The following is a 15,360-nucleotide window of genomic DNA, read 5'->3' as shown; positions in this document are numbered from 1 at the left end:
TCCCACGGGCGGTGCCGGCGGGGCGGGGCGGGGCCGGGAGCGGAGGCCGGGCCGGGCCCGGCAGGTGAAGGAAGGGGCGGGCGCGGGGCGCGTTGCCCGCAGCGGGGATGAGCGGTCGGCGCGGCTGCCCGCGGAGCTGAGCCGGAGCTGAGCGCCCTGCGCCGGCGGGAACGGGGGTGGGAGGGATCCCCCGGTGCCCGCGGCTCCCCCGGTGCCCGCGGCTCCCCCGGTGCCCGCGGCTCTCCCGGTGCCCCCGGCTCCCGGCCCTCTCCCCTCTCCCCGCCGCGGCGCTGCTGGAGGGCGCCGGGAAACTCCTCGGGTGAGTCACGGGAGCCCCGGGAAGCGCCGGGCCGGCCCTCGCCGAGCCCCGGTGCCGGGCGGGAAAAGGCGCGGGGCTGGCGGCCCCCGGAGCCGCCGCCCGGGTTCCCTGGGGAGGTTCCCGCGGCTCTGGGGGAACTGCGGGAAGACACGAGGTGTCCTCTGCTCCATGCGTTCGACGCCTTCAGTTCGGTGCCGCTTTGCTGACCTGCAGGTGGGAGGTGGGATGGAGGAAAGTCCTCCTGCTTTGCTGACCTGCAGGTGGGAGGTGGGATGGAGGAAAGTCCTCCTGCTTTGCTGACCTGCAGGCGTGAGCCCGCCCGTCCGGAGAGGAAAAGCTCTTCTGGGGGCAGAAGAAAGGTGTAGGTGCTTTCCTTTGGGAAGGGATGAATGAAGGAGCTGTATTGCCCACTTGTGTTGAGCTGTGGCTTTGGTGCTGAGTTGGGAGCATCAGGATTCATTTCCTAGCACGTTTCGGATGAGGCAAGACTTTTTGTAGTTGAAACATAGGGTACGAATGCATTGTGCAGCATTTTCTTTAGTGTTACTATCTACTTTAATCTCGTCTGCCCCCTCTTTACTTGGGTCGCATCTGTCACTTCAGTCCAGGTATGAAGTTCGTGTCTATCTGCAGGTGTAGGTGCTGTGCCGCTGGGAGCAGTAGAGAGTGAGGACACCTGGCATGCACTTATTTAATTTGTCAACTTTTATCCTTCAATGACCAGTGCAAATTGGATATGTTAGCCCAAATGAGTTGGGATGGTGGATAAATGTTTCCCCTCCTACAGGGGAGGTCTTATCTGCTAGGACCATTTTCTGGAGTCTTGATGCTGATAAGGCACAGGGGCGTAGTGGGACTGAACCAGCCTTGCTCTGTGTCTAAATTCATCATTACAGGTGCAGTAGTTCCTGAGTGCATGTCACAGTCTCCTGCTGATATGTGCTTGGTCTGGCTGTGCATTGAAGTTTTCTCTTGGAAATTAGTTGCATTAAGCTGCTATGTTTCTTACTACAAGAAGCAATTGTCCACTTTTTCTCTGCTCTAAGGGTTAGCATGTCACAGTTTATGAATTAAATTTAGACCTGAATAATTATACACCTCTTCTGTTTATTTTTGGTTGTATTTGTACAGGAAATATCGAGCCGAAGCCTCTCTTGTTTATTTCCTTCATGCACCTCTTTCACGCTTTAGACAAAAGCAGAATTAACTTGCTATTTTTCTTCTAGGCATAACATATTTATTTCCCTTCCTGTTGCAGTATTTCACACCCATCTTGGTGTTGCAGGAGAGCTGATTAATACATACCCTTTGCCAATATTCCATTATTGAGGAGTCAGTACTGGGTCAGCTTAGTGGTGGGTTAAATACTACTTCCTATTTGTAATTTTCTTGTTTTAAAAATCTCAGCTTTCCATAAACTTTTCCACAAAGCATGACAACTTCATCTTAAAAGGTCCAGAAAATAAAGAGCTTTTTAGAAAAAAAGTGATAAAGGAGGGAGATGCAGAGATGACAGTTCTGGAAAGGGTTAAAGGGTTTGAAGTTATCAAAGCAGTAAGAATGAACACACCAAGATAAGTTCTTGCAGAAACCTGGGCAGGGCTGTCTGAGCCAGAATTCCTGTGTTTGAGGCCAGTCTGAGCAGCTGACTGAATCTGTAAACTCCTGCAGATGGATGAACCCCTTGTACTTTGAAGGCCAGATTTCCAAACTAATATTGTTGCAAAAAAAATTAGCTTGCCTACAAAAAATGTGAAATAGGGGGCATACAAATTCTCCTTGTGCAATTTCTTAAATGGATGTGAAGCAGTCTCCTTTGACAGAGAACCAAACATGGCAGCCACGTTGGTAATGATGCTAAGTAGAAATGGAAATGCCTTAAGTGTTACCTTCTTTACAGCACCAAAACACAAGCATGGGTGACCAAAAGGCACATGGATATTTGTCATTTTACCTGTAGGAAAAGTGCCTCTGACACTCAATCCTGGTGGTTGTAGTGTTGCTCTGTGCCCCACAGCCCTTAGGTTGCTGGTGCATTTGTTGCTCTGCATTACAAGATTGCAGGAATAGAGAGGTGTGTGTGTTTTTACCTGACAACACTGACTTTGTGTGGGTGCATCTTCCAGCCTGTTTGGCATGGGATGTTAGGCCATGGGTAGATTTTACTTTTGTCAGACTCTCCAACAGCTTCATAAGTTGTTTGGAATGTGCAGCATTGTGCAAGCATTGTGTCCATTAATTGTTTTGGGCTTAAGCCCTGATCTTAAAAATACTTGCAGATGTAAGTAACTCTGCTATTTGTAAACTTTTAGTTTGTGTTACTGAAGGATCAGGATCTTGGCTTGTTTGCTGCTTCTACTGGACCTTGCAGGAATGTTCATAGAAGCTCAGAATCTCAGTAGCATTCATTAATAGTTCTGTCAGGAATGGTGAGGACTCCTGACAGCTACCAGGCTGCAGCCAGGATAAATTGGTTTTGTTTAGATTTAAAAATATTAGTTGATACAATGATTCTTCCATGATGTGTTTTGTATTCTAATAGGGATTTTTTTATGGAAGGGAGAAAAGAACCTCTTTGATGTTTATTCCTCTCTTGTGTAGCTAAGCATTCTTCTGGCCTTTTTTTTTTTAAGGTAATCTTACTCCATGAAGGCATTTCCTCATAACATTTTTTCACTATTGCCTTGGAACCTGTACTGCAGTGGAGCAGTGTTGGGAAGGGAGTTTGAGAGTGTAGAAATCAGGGGGATTTAAGGCAGCCTCAAAGGTAATCTGAGGCTGACTCATTTCTGTAAATGTAGCACTAAAGGAAATGTGTATTTCTTACACTTATCACATGTACATATGTCACTGTCTGTTCCTCCAAAATTTATGAACCATTGCTAACTCTTGTTAATCAGCACCCCTCTCCTCCTATCAGCACTGCTTGCTTCATGCTGGAATGACTGAGTGAGTTATGCCTTTTGTGATACGTTGAGGGGAGAATTGAAGGCCCTGAAGTTTTGATCAGCATAACTACCCTGGGTATGGTTGTTAACTTTAGGAATTATTTATCATGGTTTATATGACATATTTTATATGTATCTCTGGTTTTCTTGCCTCAGGTGACTAGACTAGAGCACACAGCAGAATTTCTCTACACTGTGCTTTTTAAGAGCAATATAGTGGCTACAGTATTTCTCCAAGATCTGTTTGAAGTTTTTTTCAATCTTGTCTCTTCTTCATATGCTTCTATGTTGAATTTCTTATTTTTTCCTTACAAAGAAAGGGAATCCAAGAGTCTACATTTCATCCCACACATGCAGGAATTTGAAAACAATTTTTCTTGAGATAAGGCATTAATTTAAAGCAAGGCAATAGTTACAGGAGAATGCAGGGACATGAATTCCTATGGAAACAAACCTAAATGTTGTTCTCCCTCTCTTGCAGCATACCAGCATAACTGAAATAATCTATTTATTTTGTTTGTGTGCCAGCTCATTTCCTATAATGACTGAGTTCTTATCTCTTCCAAGGTGGTTTTACTGCAGCAGTTATACATATCTGAATATCTTTGGCAGAAAGATACTTCAGGATGATGTACAGTGCAGAGAAAGAATTACAATCACTCAGAAATCAATACTTGGCAATACTTATGGCTTCAGCTCCTGCAGACTGTGATTTTAGGAGCAGAGAAGGGAACAGCTTGCATGCCTATTGAGAGGATTCCTCTTGTGGCTTTTTGCTGTAGTCATGGGCTGGTTTAACCAGGCTAATTCAGGGACACCTAATGTCCCTGCTAGGGCTCTTTCTAAAGTACTTCTGACAAATCTTAACTTCATGGAAAGTGAACCTTCTGGATCTGTCTCCTAAAACAGCTGTAAAGAACTGAGCTAGATAGATGGTATGAAACAAATAAGTGGGGCTAAATTTAGGAATAGCTGCTTGCTGAATTTTGTTGCTGGATTAATTTCATGTCTGTAGTTGCCCTGAGGTAGGGGAAGTACACTTTTGCTTCCTTATCATCTTTTCTTTCTGGAAAAGCCACAGGTAAAACTTCAAGTGGTCCAGGGAACACTTGTTTTCATTCTCTTGATGTTTGAAAAGTCTCACTGTTCAGCTGGTTATGGTTAAAGCTTTCTGGATTTTTATTTTCTCTATGTGAAGTTATAACATCAGCTGACAACATGAATATCATTAATCATGTATGGTCAGAATCACTTGCACCCTAATGGAACAGTAGGTACATTTGAATCATTAGATCTGCTCTGTCTTCTAGAAAATGCATGTGTCTCTAACTCCAACCCAGCTCTTTAGTGTTAATTTGGCAAAGAAGAAATTTCCCAATTCAAACTGGCTTTATACTCTTACATTTTTAAAAGGTAAACACTTTGCTCTTAGTTAAATTTTGCTCTACAACTCTGCACTTACTTAGAAAAACACAAAATTTGGTTTGGTCATGGTTCACCACTTCCTTGGATCTCTTAGGGCAGGAATACAGGAGTTTGGGGTTCTTTTCTTTATATTTTGACTGACTGATTTATGTGGAGATGCTCCTATATATGGTAGTGTGTGAGCACTTAAGGATGCCTTTGTTAATTCCTGATTATTCCTCATTACTCAAAGTGGATTTAGGTGCCTACAGAGACTTTCACTCTCTTATTAAGGATTTAGAAAAATTAGTACCTACACATACATTCAAGGTCACTTAATAAAAACTTTAGAGTGCTCCTTGTAAACAGATTAGGGCTTTTGTTGCTTGATGTAGTAGATATTTGCAACTAAACTTTGTTAATTTGTACAATATCTTGACATGAGCATGCACAAAGGACTTGTGTAAAACTCTTCTTTGAAATTCTTGATTCTTTCAGTGCAGGGACTGTATTGCAATCCCCAACCAGGAAAATTCTTGAACATGTTTAACCAAGACTCTTATTTTGTTATCCCTTCAGCTTTGCTAAATAAATGAGTGCTAGGAGAAAGTCAGATTTCTGCCTTTAATCATGAACTCTCTTGTAAGGACTCTTCAAACAGGAAATCTTTCATGCCAGATGTTTTCCTCTAAATGTGAAAATGGAATTTCTATTGGAGCTCATATGGGAGCAACAGCTTAGTGAAGTATCAGTCTTCATTTAAAATAAAAATCTGATAGCTATGCTGAGTACTATTTAACCTCTTTTGGGGAGTACAAAACCCCTGAAATTTTAGAATTTCTGTTGTTGCTGGCAGAAGCACTGCACAAATATGCAAAGATCATGAATGAGATCCCTAGGAAGAAAACATTTACTGTTTTTTTTCTTCCCATGTGCCTGTACTGTATGTTTAAGCCTTTCCTCTAATGGGAAGGATAGCATGCAGCTTTAAAAAACCAGAAACTAAAATCCCTCATCATTGTAGCTAGGGCCTTAAAAGAAGCAGAGGAGAAGCAGTAATATGTACACCAAAAATTTACTTAAATATGCAGTTCTGAGAGTTGGCTTTTAGTGTTTTGTGTTCTGCTTACTCTCCTGTCTTAACTGATTTGTCATTTTTCAGCACCTGGCTTAAGACTGGTTACCAAGTTCCAGTTAAGTGATTAGTCCCAACTTGCTGTAGGAAAACAACCTGCATTTGGAGTTGGAATGATATTCCTCATTCTTGCTTCTGGCAGTACCTGGAAAGAAAGGGCTGGGAGGCAGTGGCACCTGTGTGCATGTCTGGAACTGTTGCTGCCTCAGAGATCTTTCTTTGTCCAAGTGTTGACAAAAGAGGGAGGATGGGAAGTGTGCTGCAAGACTCATCATGAAAGGTGATTTGTACATAACAGACATGACTAAAGGCAAAAGATTTCTCATTTTGAAGTGTAGCCAAGTAAATGAGAGAAGAGCAAATTGTACAAGGAAGTAGGAGAATTTAGTATCCCTAAGCTTTGTATTTGTATGGTCAAGGAAATGAAACCAAGCCATACTGGGTGGTGGAAATAGAGTCTCAATGAATGGGTTCTCTCTCTTGAAGGACAAGAATGTGAATTCATATTGGACTTTAGTGCACTGAACTCCATTGTTATTCAGTGTAAATATACTTTCTCATTGTTCAGGTTAGCCAGCCAGAACTGCACCATTTGGTGTAATTCTGCTGTAATAGATAGAAATAAGGTCAGGTCTAGTTTAGCTGGCAGTATTCCTATTTAGGTGAACCATGAACCTGTGCTGTGCAACTTAATAATTAATTATCAAACCAAAGCAAAGCTTAATTCTGAATGCTCTTCATGTGAAATGACTGCTTCATCTTTTTTTATCATTGAGTTTTTCGTTTAAAGATACGCAAAGTAAAAACCAGGAACCCTTGGAGAAGGGAAATCTTAGTTAACATGTCACTTCCCACTTCCATGTTCAGTTCTTCCCCAGACAAATAAGCTTCCTACTCTCCAGCAGGGCTTTACTCTGCTGAAATCAGTCACTGAGATGGCTTTGTCTTTACTAATGCAGCACTTCAGGGCAACATCTCAGATCCTGAAATATATTTCAATAAGTGTAAAAGCATGTTTTACCAATTTTCATTTTTCATGTAATAAGGGCTTAGTAATGAAAAAGGAAGAAGAGAGGTGGAAGTAGAGTGTTGTGAATACCTGGGTGCTGTCTGGTGAAACTTATCTTGTAAGACAAAAAAATAGTGGTTTTATTTCCTTGTTCTAATTTTAGCTCAAGATACTGTAGTGGTAGACATTAATCATCATTCTGGAAACAGTAGTTTTTGCAAATAAAGATTTTTTTAAAAATACTCATAGAATTAGCAGTTAGATTTTTATTTGTGTTTTTTTTCAATATCTTCATGGTAATCTTATTGCAAGGTGAAAATCTCTTTGAAATGGTCCTTCATCTCATGTTTTATTAGCTCTTACATGATTCTACAAGACTTACCATACTTCTAAACCTCAGCTGGGGTGACTGACAATCTCTCTATTGGCATATTTGTTAAACTTGTTAAAACTCTACTATAAAGTAAAAAGTTTTGGTTTAAATTCCACCTCAAACTCTACCTAGTTCCCCTTAACTTCATCAGAAGTTGCATGTGTCCAAGTGCTGAGGTTGGTGTTCAAACCAGACCATGGTTCAGAGCTAGTTCCTGCACCAAGCAGCAGAGGCTTAGATTGTTATTCTCTAATCTTGTGACAACCCTAAACTAAACTACTAAAAACTAAAAAGAGTACTACTAAACTAAAAAGAGTAAATCATTACCTTGATGTTGCTTAAGAGTAATTCTATTACAACACATCACATAATTGTTTGTTTCTCCTAGACCAAGCTGGAGCTCTGAAGAGACTTTGGTTCAATGCGTGAGGACTGCAGGACAGTTATTTCCTCCAGTGGAGCATCTCTTATCTCAGAGTGCTGTGGTATGGCTGAGCACTGGCTTTGCATTTCATGAAGTGTAATGTCTCCTAAACTTTTTACACAGACCTGTGGTTGCACTGTTTTCACCAAGTATGTGTGCTGAAGCCAGCTTCTGGTATTTCCTTGCACTAATAAAACTGTACACCTTAGACCCCTAAGCTCATGTAAGAGCTCCCCATCTTTTCTTCTGTTCTAATTTGTACCTATTCCTGGAAGGATTAGCTTTTTTTTCTATTTTTTTTTTCCTGACAATGATGTAAAGAGAAATTTAGCACAAAGAAACCTGGACTATGAACCTACAGGTCCTACTGGCAGATGAAAAGCTTATAATTAGCTAATTCAAAACTGATCTGTAAGCTTGACTAATCAAAATAAGGTACTTTGAACTATGTTTGGGTGAAAAAGTGACCTGACTTGAACAGCTGCTGAGCATCTGCAGCTGTTAATTGCCTTTAATCAGCCAGGCTTAAACATTCAAGCTTTCCACTGTAATTTTTCAGTCAGTTAATCAGACTCCACTGTGCTGCCAGGTAGGCATGTTTCCAAAGCACTGTGCATTTTAAGTGAGTGAAGTGGGATTTGTTTATGCAGACTTTTGTACATGCTGTGTGGGGAAATGCAATTTCTGCTGTCCAGGTGTGTGTACCACATACAGGAGCATGGGACAATTATTCCTCTGCAATCTCTGCTTGGTGTCCAGGAAAGAATCCTTACCTTCAGTGTGTAACTGGAAACTTGGACTAGGTGAATATAGGTGAATATACTTACCAGAATGCTGACCAGAAAGGCTTTTCTGAGAAGAAAAAACACCCATTGCAGGAGGGGCACACAAGTCTTGCTACAAGATTTGTAGTTTTCTTCCTCTTAAACACCTGGAAGTAGAAAAACACCTTGAAAAAAAATAATGAGGTTATATACAACAGAGTTGTCATCCTGGGTTTAGGAAAGCCCAAACAAATAATAAGATGATGTGTAGTCTGGCACAAATGTATTCCACTCCCACCATCCATAAGCTTGTGTGGTATTCTTACTCAGAAGTAAATTAAGCATGGCAGACTGCTGGGATTATGCTGGATAAATACTTGCTGTGTGACTGCAGTGGGGGAGGATGGGAAATCTGGAAGGGAAAGAGGAATATTTTAAATGTACTCTTCATGTTTAAACTAGGAGAACAGAGTTGGATAGCCAAACTATTCTCTAGCCACATAGAGGAAATTACTGTATTTGTGGGAAGCTGTTATGGGAAGAACTCACAGTGAAATTCTTTTTTCCTTCAATAGTCAAATCTTAGTGAGTCATCTGTCTCCTGCCTTCTTTCCCCCCACCTTTAAGAAAGAAAAAAAAGGAAAAAGCCCTTATTTCTGTCCCTTGGCAAATGGCACAGCTGCTGTGAAGGAGGTTTTAGTTCAGAATGCCACTGACCCAAGTGCCTGAAGAGGCCAATTGAAGCATTGTCAGAGGGATGCGTGGATGTGTTGAATCTCACATCTTTTGCTTTGAGGTGCAGATAAGCTTTCTCACAATGGTGGAAACAGCACTGATAAGATGGAATACCATGTTTGCAAATGTACACAGTGCTAGATGATCCCAAAGTGATTAAGTCTGGAAGCTGTCTGTCATGTTGGCACAGTGCCTGCTGTGCCTCTGCTGCCAGGCTGTTTCTCCATGGCTGCATGGCATCCCCATTCCTTCAGGGGACAGCAGTTGTGTTTGTCCTCCTCCCTGCTGGCTGGGGGCTCCTCTGCTTCCTTCACTGGTCCTAGAGGAATGAGAGGGCTGCCAGGAGTAGAGGGATGTGGCAGTGGGAGAGAAGGGTGTCACAGTGCTGCCGATGCCACCTGTGCACTTGCACTCGTGGATTTGGCTCCCCAGCAGAATTGGGTTGGCAGGTGGCAAGGGCTTAGTGACAAATCTGTTAATTACTAAAGATGTACTAATTGCTGTTCTAATGGGCTTACAACAGTGTCATGGTATTTAATGATTACTTGGTAGTAGGAAGCTCTCTGCTGGGCAATTGAACTGGGAGCTGGGTCTCTTCTTCTGGGTTGGAGGTCTTGTTCCAAGGAATGTGTCAATCATTTGATTGACAGGTTTTGCTTATTGGCAAGCCAAGCAGAAGGGATTTGCAGCAGTGTCTTTGCTGTGAAATCTAGCAAACTAACTCTTTTTGGTTGAAATTCTTAGTTTGGCAACTTTACACAATTCCCTTCCTTCCTGGAGCGTTCTCTTGCATTTTAGATAGCAGGAAACATATTAATTAGATGCTTCTAATTAATCCTTGTTTCTGTGCCTGCACCATTTCTATCTTTCTAGGGAACATATCGAGTAATTTGCCTGCTATGTGTTATTCATGCTCTGTAATTTTTACAGCCTTTAGGAGATGAAGTGCATGGTCTTAGCAGAATTTTGCTCTAAATGTGCTTGCTGGTCTGTGCTAATTGAGAAGGTGTGTGGAAGAAACACACCTGACGCATGAATAAAGAGTTTGAAGTGTCATCCTTAGAGAAACAGAAATTGTGAGAAAGCTGTCTCTCCACAGTCCTTGGTAGCACTGGGCAGGCTTCCTTTTCCTTAGTTTCTTATTGCTGGAACTTTAGGGTTTTGAGCAACTTGGAGGCAAAGACCAAATATGAACTTGGCCTGATACTCAGGCTTTAGTCCACATAAAAAGCTACTATAAACCTGATGTGTTCCTAATAATCCCGTGTTAAGAGGATAAACTGTATCACTATTTGCTATTTAACCCTAGTGACCTATGGTCTGATGGGTTTATGTTGCACATTTCAGCAAAATGGTCTAGAAAAAGAGGGAGGTTGTATTAGAAAGGGTTGATGATAGTGTTCTATAGAGCAGTCAAAATGTCAAATGAATGGGGAGTTTTGGGGAATAGATTCCTTGTGATCTCTAACTGAACAACTTAATCTCCAGCAAAGTGGAATGAAAAATAATGAAGAAAAACAATACAGCATTCCAAAGGAGCAAAAAAAGTGAGCTTTAAATTTCCGAGGTATACAATAGGTAGGAAGAATCTTCAACAATTCTCTTGTCCTTGCTGACTAAAGGATTATTTTTCTACATCCAGTTAAACTATAACTAGTGCAGGCTTTGCACTTGATTGTACCCTGCCAGCTGCTGGTTCTTGGGTAGACTGCGCAGGAGAGGAAGTGGCACTGGAGCAATGGCTCTGACCCACAATGATTTTGTGATTATATCAATCTTTGTTAATCTGTGATGATGCCAAATTTAGAAAATTTTCATAAAATTCTGTAGACAAACTTTTTTCAAGTATGTAATGGGATAATTGTAGTTTGGAGTGTTGGACTTGTTAGATTTTGATCTGTTGGAGATGACAGAAATTAGAAATTAGCTCTGTTGTGTCTTGGAAATGTATTTCATTGATATAGTGACTTTCTATTTAAAAATAAGTTACTAGAATGAATGAAAGACTGTCACATAGGTTCTGGAAGAAGAGGAGGCCTTTTGGACAAAAACACTCTGTTCAAAATGTTTGGACACTTTTAATGCTTTTTGGTGCATCTCCAACGCTGAGAGCTCTTTTTATGGCTGTAGAGATAAACAATTAACAAAGTGCAGCTGCACTTTGATAGGGTTATGTGCAGTTTTTTAAAGGATGTTAAGTGGATCAGTATGTATGATTTTATACACTAAATAAAATACCACAAATAGCATTAAATATTTTTTGAATGTGCAGAAAGATTATTTTCCTCCTGTAAAGTTCAGCTTTTGTAGATCGTTTGTTTTGTGGTAACAGTAATGCCCACAGCTGAATCAATGCATCTGTGATGTTGTTTGGCTTGGATCTAGATGAACTGTTCTGTTTACTATACAGAGATGTCAGGTTTGATTACTTTGGTTGAAACAGGACCAATCCCACTGACCTAAATCTCTGAATTTCCTTTGTGTAAGTGAAATCCAGCCTCAGCTCTTCATTGTGTACAAGAAGTGATTTGTATTTAGAATGCCTTAAGAATATCTAGGATGTGTATAGCAGGAAGAGATTCTGTAAATCCTGCAAAAGCTTTTGCTGGAAACGTTATATGCTCCATATAAATTCTGTGTAGAATCAAAACCTGGAAATGAAAGAATGCTATACAGACTCCCTGGGCATAATGACTGTTAGTTCCAGGCAGTGCATAAATGTAAGATTTTGGGGGTTGTGAAGGAGCCCTTCTGTCATAACCAGGTCAGCTCTGTAAAGAGTCTGGCTGCACTGTTTTGAGAGAGCTTTTCAAGGAAACTATAAAAGAGAATGGTGCACAAAGGCAGTGTATTCATTGTAACTCATCCTGCCAAGAATAGGACTGCTGACAGTCATAACATACACCGTTTCTTTAAGAACTGTATGTATATTATTTCTATATATGTGTGTGTGCATGTTGCTTTTCAGTCTGTAATAAAGAAAAGTTAGTTTCAGTGGTGAAAAGTCAGTGAGGCCAGGGATCAGAAAAAAATGACCTTTGGACCATCTTTGTGACCATGAGAATGGAAAGAATAGGCAGTGCTAGAAGGTTTGAGAAAGAATTTGGAAATAAACAAGTTCTCTACAATAGGATAGGTTAATGTGATGCCCAGAAGCATCTTCAAATTAAAAAAGTAGAGGGAACATTCTAATTATACTATAGAGTAGATGTAAAAGATTCCAGGCTCCTGATAGATTCTAACTTTGTCTGTAATAATTTTTAAAGTGTTGATGGGAAGGAAATGGAAGTATCTTTTAAAATGAGTGTTCCCATTTACAAACTCTTTTTTTAGCTCACCTAATGGGACAATAGGAATAGCTGTGTGGAGTCAGATCCAAGGAGAGCTTGCAGATGAGTGTAAGAACTTGGCACAGATATAGAATATTCTTCTAGCCTAAGCTAGAAGAATATTCTAGCTTAGAAGAATATTCAAGCCTAATATTCTTCTAGCACCTCAGGGGCTCATTGGATTAATTTTGAAGTGCCAGAGACTGAGGTCTTGGAATCTGAGATGGATTTCTGTATTTACAGTTTTTCAATCACTGTGTGAGATTGTGAGATGTGTTGCAGTGCTTTATTTTTTTTTCCTTTGTTTTCCTTCTCTGAAATATTAATAATTACCAATCTAGGAAAGGTTGTGATTCACATGTGCAGTACCATTGCATCCATTCCCATTACATGCAGTGTTCTCAAGTCCTCTCTCCAGAATGAAGTTATACTCTTATAAACACCTTTATGAGGCTTGTGTCTTGACATACAGGACAGCTTGGAAAAGGAGCTGATTTGAGAAGAGCTACATGACATCAAGGTCAGATGGAAGTAAGAATCTAGAATTTGGGTTTTAGATCCTTGTCTTTGGCCTATCTTACTGTCAGGGGTTCGTTATTTTCATAATATTGTACTGGGGGTTTGTACCTATTTAGAAGCCTTGCTGCAAACTTGTTGCACCATGGCAGTAATATGTTTAATTAGGCAAACTGGTTTGTGGTGTAAAATATGACTGTTGTTCTTCATGTCTTATGAAATACTGCATATCACTGTCTCCTGTGCTTGAAAATAGCCCTGAGTGAACTCACATTTGAATGCAGTTCTACAACTCTGGAGATTTGAGTCAATCCCAGGCTAATCCTTGCTGTTGGAGTTCATTTAAACAAGCTTTAGGGAGAATGAATTTCTTTCTTTTTAGTCATCCTTCTGAAGGAAGTAGTGATTTCCATAAAGAAATGATAATAGAAAAGGTCGTTGTCCGAATTGTCTTGTAAAAGAACCCCATTGAATGAGATTATATATTTTAATGGGTATTTTATGTGAGATGAGTTGACTGTTCCCTCTCATGTGTTCCAGGTTAAAACTGTTTCTTTACTGCTGTCTTTTGGGAGCAGCTTTGCAGTGTATATTTGTCTCAATTTTAAAATCTTCACTTAAAATCCCAAGTATGCATGAGCTTACAGAGTTTCTTCTTTCTGGTCTATGTTTAAAAAAAAAAAACAAAGGTAATAAGTGACGAAATACACGGTAGCCTTAAATTCTGGTCATTGTAAACCATGCCCTGACTGGATTCAGTCCTCTGATCCAGTGTTTTATGTAAGTGGTCAGATACTTGTACTTTACCACATCCTCTGGAGAAGTTCATATTGGGATTTAAAACAAAGAATCCATGTTTCTGGTGCATGAGGCTTGGAGCACAAGGAGCTTCAAAGCTGCTGGAGGTGGGGACAGTCCATTAGTAATACCACCCCGTTGGACCTTCTATTTCTATAAATCACACTTGCATGGTTATTAGCTTATTTGGATATTCTGGTTCACAGTCAGAGTTTCCAAGTCTGAGAACAGCAAACTGTGAGATGCTCCACTGCATAATTATTTAAAACCCAGCACCACCTACTGTGTTGTACAGCAGTGTGGCACAGAGAGTCTTTGCAGTTACTGTGTCTTTAAATTGGCTCCAAAGTCTCTATACAAGCAAAACAAAAATAGAAAAATCTTTGTTTTGGTTTGTTTTGTTTTTTCAGGGTCTAGCAGAAGTTGAGCTTCCTCTTTGGTGCTGGCTGCAGCCATTTGCTTGAAGAGGTATATTTGCTTAACTATAAGGTTCCTGCAGCCACCAGGAGAGGGAAACCCAGGCTTGAAGGACTCACAGATGACATGATCAAATGCTTCCTCTAAACCAGGCCTTGCTGCATTTGTTTAGGATTCAATTAGTAGCTTGTTATTGGGGTCAGTGTTTTTATGAATTTACTCACTGCATTTTTTGTTGATAGACACTCAAAAGGACATTATAAGCTCTATGTGGTTTTGTTGGTTTTAATATCCAAGTGCAGGAATGTTTTAAAATTGCTTATGTTCTGTAATTTTATTGTTGATTTGCATCAACTCTCTTTAGCTGTAATAGTCTTGGATCTCAGTTACATTAGTCTTGTACAAGCACAGTATACTCATGGATGTTTGTCTTGCCAAAATGCCTTAGTATCAGAAAAAAATAATCTCTTTTCTTTTTTTCTCTTTGGACACTTGATGTACTTTAAATCAATATAAGTAAAATTCTAAGAAAGTAGGAAAAAAATTCCTAACAACAGACTTAACTTCATATGGCAAGATATCTGCTAGTTAATTGTACCTGTCAGAGATGCTTTAAAATCACTAATAAATATTTGACTCCTTCCTATGCATTTCTAAAAGCCTTTAGTTAGATGTTGCTTCTACTAAAGTTCAGTGGTCCACCAGCTAAAATGCTTAAAACTGTTTTGACATCTAGGCAGAAATTATTTTAGTGTCCAACAGTGCTTCCTAATTTATCAGTTCTGAGTACCTTAGTGATAGAATTGTGTGCAGTTAATGACAAACCAGCCTAGCAGTAAAATTGTTGGAACTGAAAATTTCTGCCAAGGAAATAAATGTCTTGTGGAAACTCCCACTTTCAGTATCTGTGTGTCTTTGGGCAAACTCCCTTTGCAGCTGTCTTCAGGAATAGGATCTTGACAATCTCGTTTGTACTTCTGCTAGTTAGATAATTTTTTTAACCTATGTTCTATTTTAAATTGTTCTACAAGCACTGATGAAAGAGCAGTTAATCACAACCATAGTGGATTTACAGTCTTTTGTCTGGGGACCTTGTATATAAATAACAGTTAAAAGGGACAAAGAATGTGTTCGTCTATTTTTAGTAGTAAGTGGAAATGGAGTGTTGGTAATGTATCGGAATTTATAT

General features: G+C 40.2%; 1 protein-coding gene across 5 annotated transcripts in view; it reads left to right on the top strand.

Annotated features, from left to right (window-relative positions):
* SH3BP2 (SH3 domain binding protein 2) overlaps positions 1-15,360 on the top strand; it is a 62,395-nt gene that overhangs the window by 25,857 nt on the left and 21,178 nt on the right. Inside the window, exons 1-2 of one of the 5 annotated variants that reach the window (XM_077177787.1) lie at positions 68-319; positions 7,577-7,673. The gene's annotated coding sequence lies outside the window, so the exon portion shown is untranslated. Of the gene's footprint in view, positions 1-66; positions 320-348; positions 3,344-7,059; positions 7,674-15,360 lie in introns of those variants that run through there. The other 4 variants (XM_077177788.1, XM_077177789.1, XM_054632955.2 and 1 more) reach the window with 4 other exon arrangements.

The sequence above is a fragment of the Agelaius phoeniceus genome, chromosome 4 (genome assembly GCF_051311805.1).
Source record: "Agelaius phoeniceus isolate bAgePho1 chromosome 4, bAgePho1.hap1, whole genome shotgun sequence".
NCBI lineage: Eukaryota > Metazoa > Chordata > Aves > Passeriformes > Icteridae > Agelaius > Agelaius phoeniceus.
This window is presented reverse-complemented; position numbering and strand designations above follow the sequence as displayed.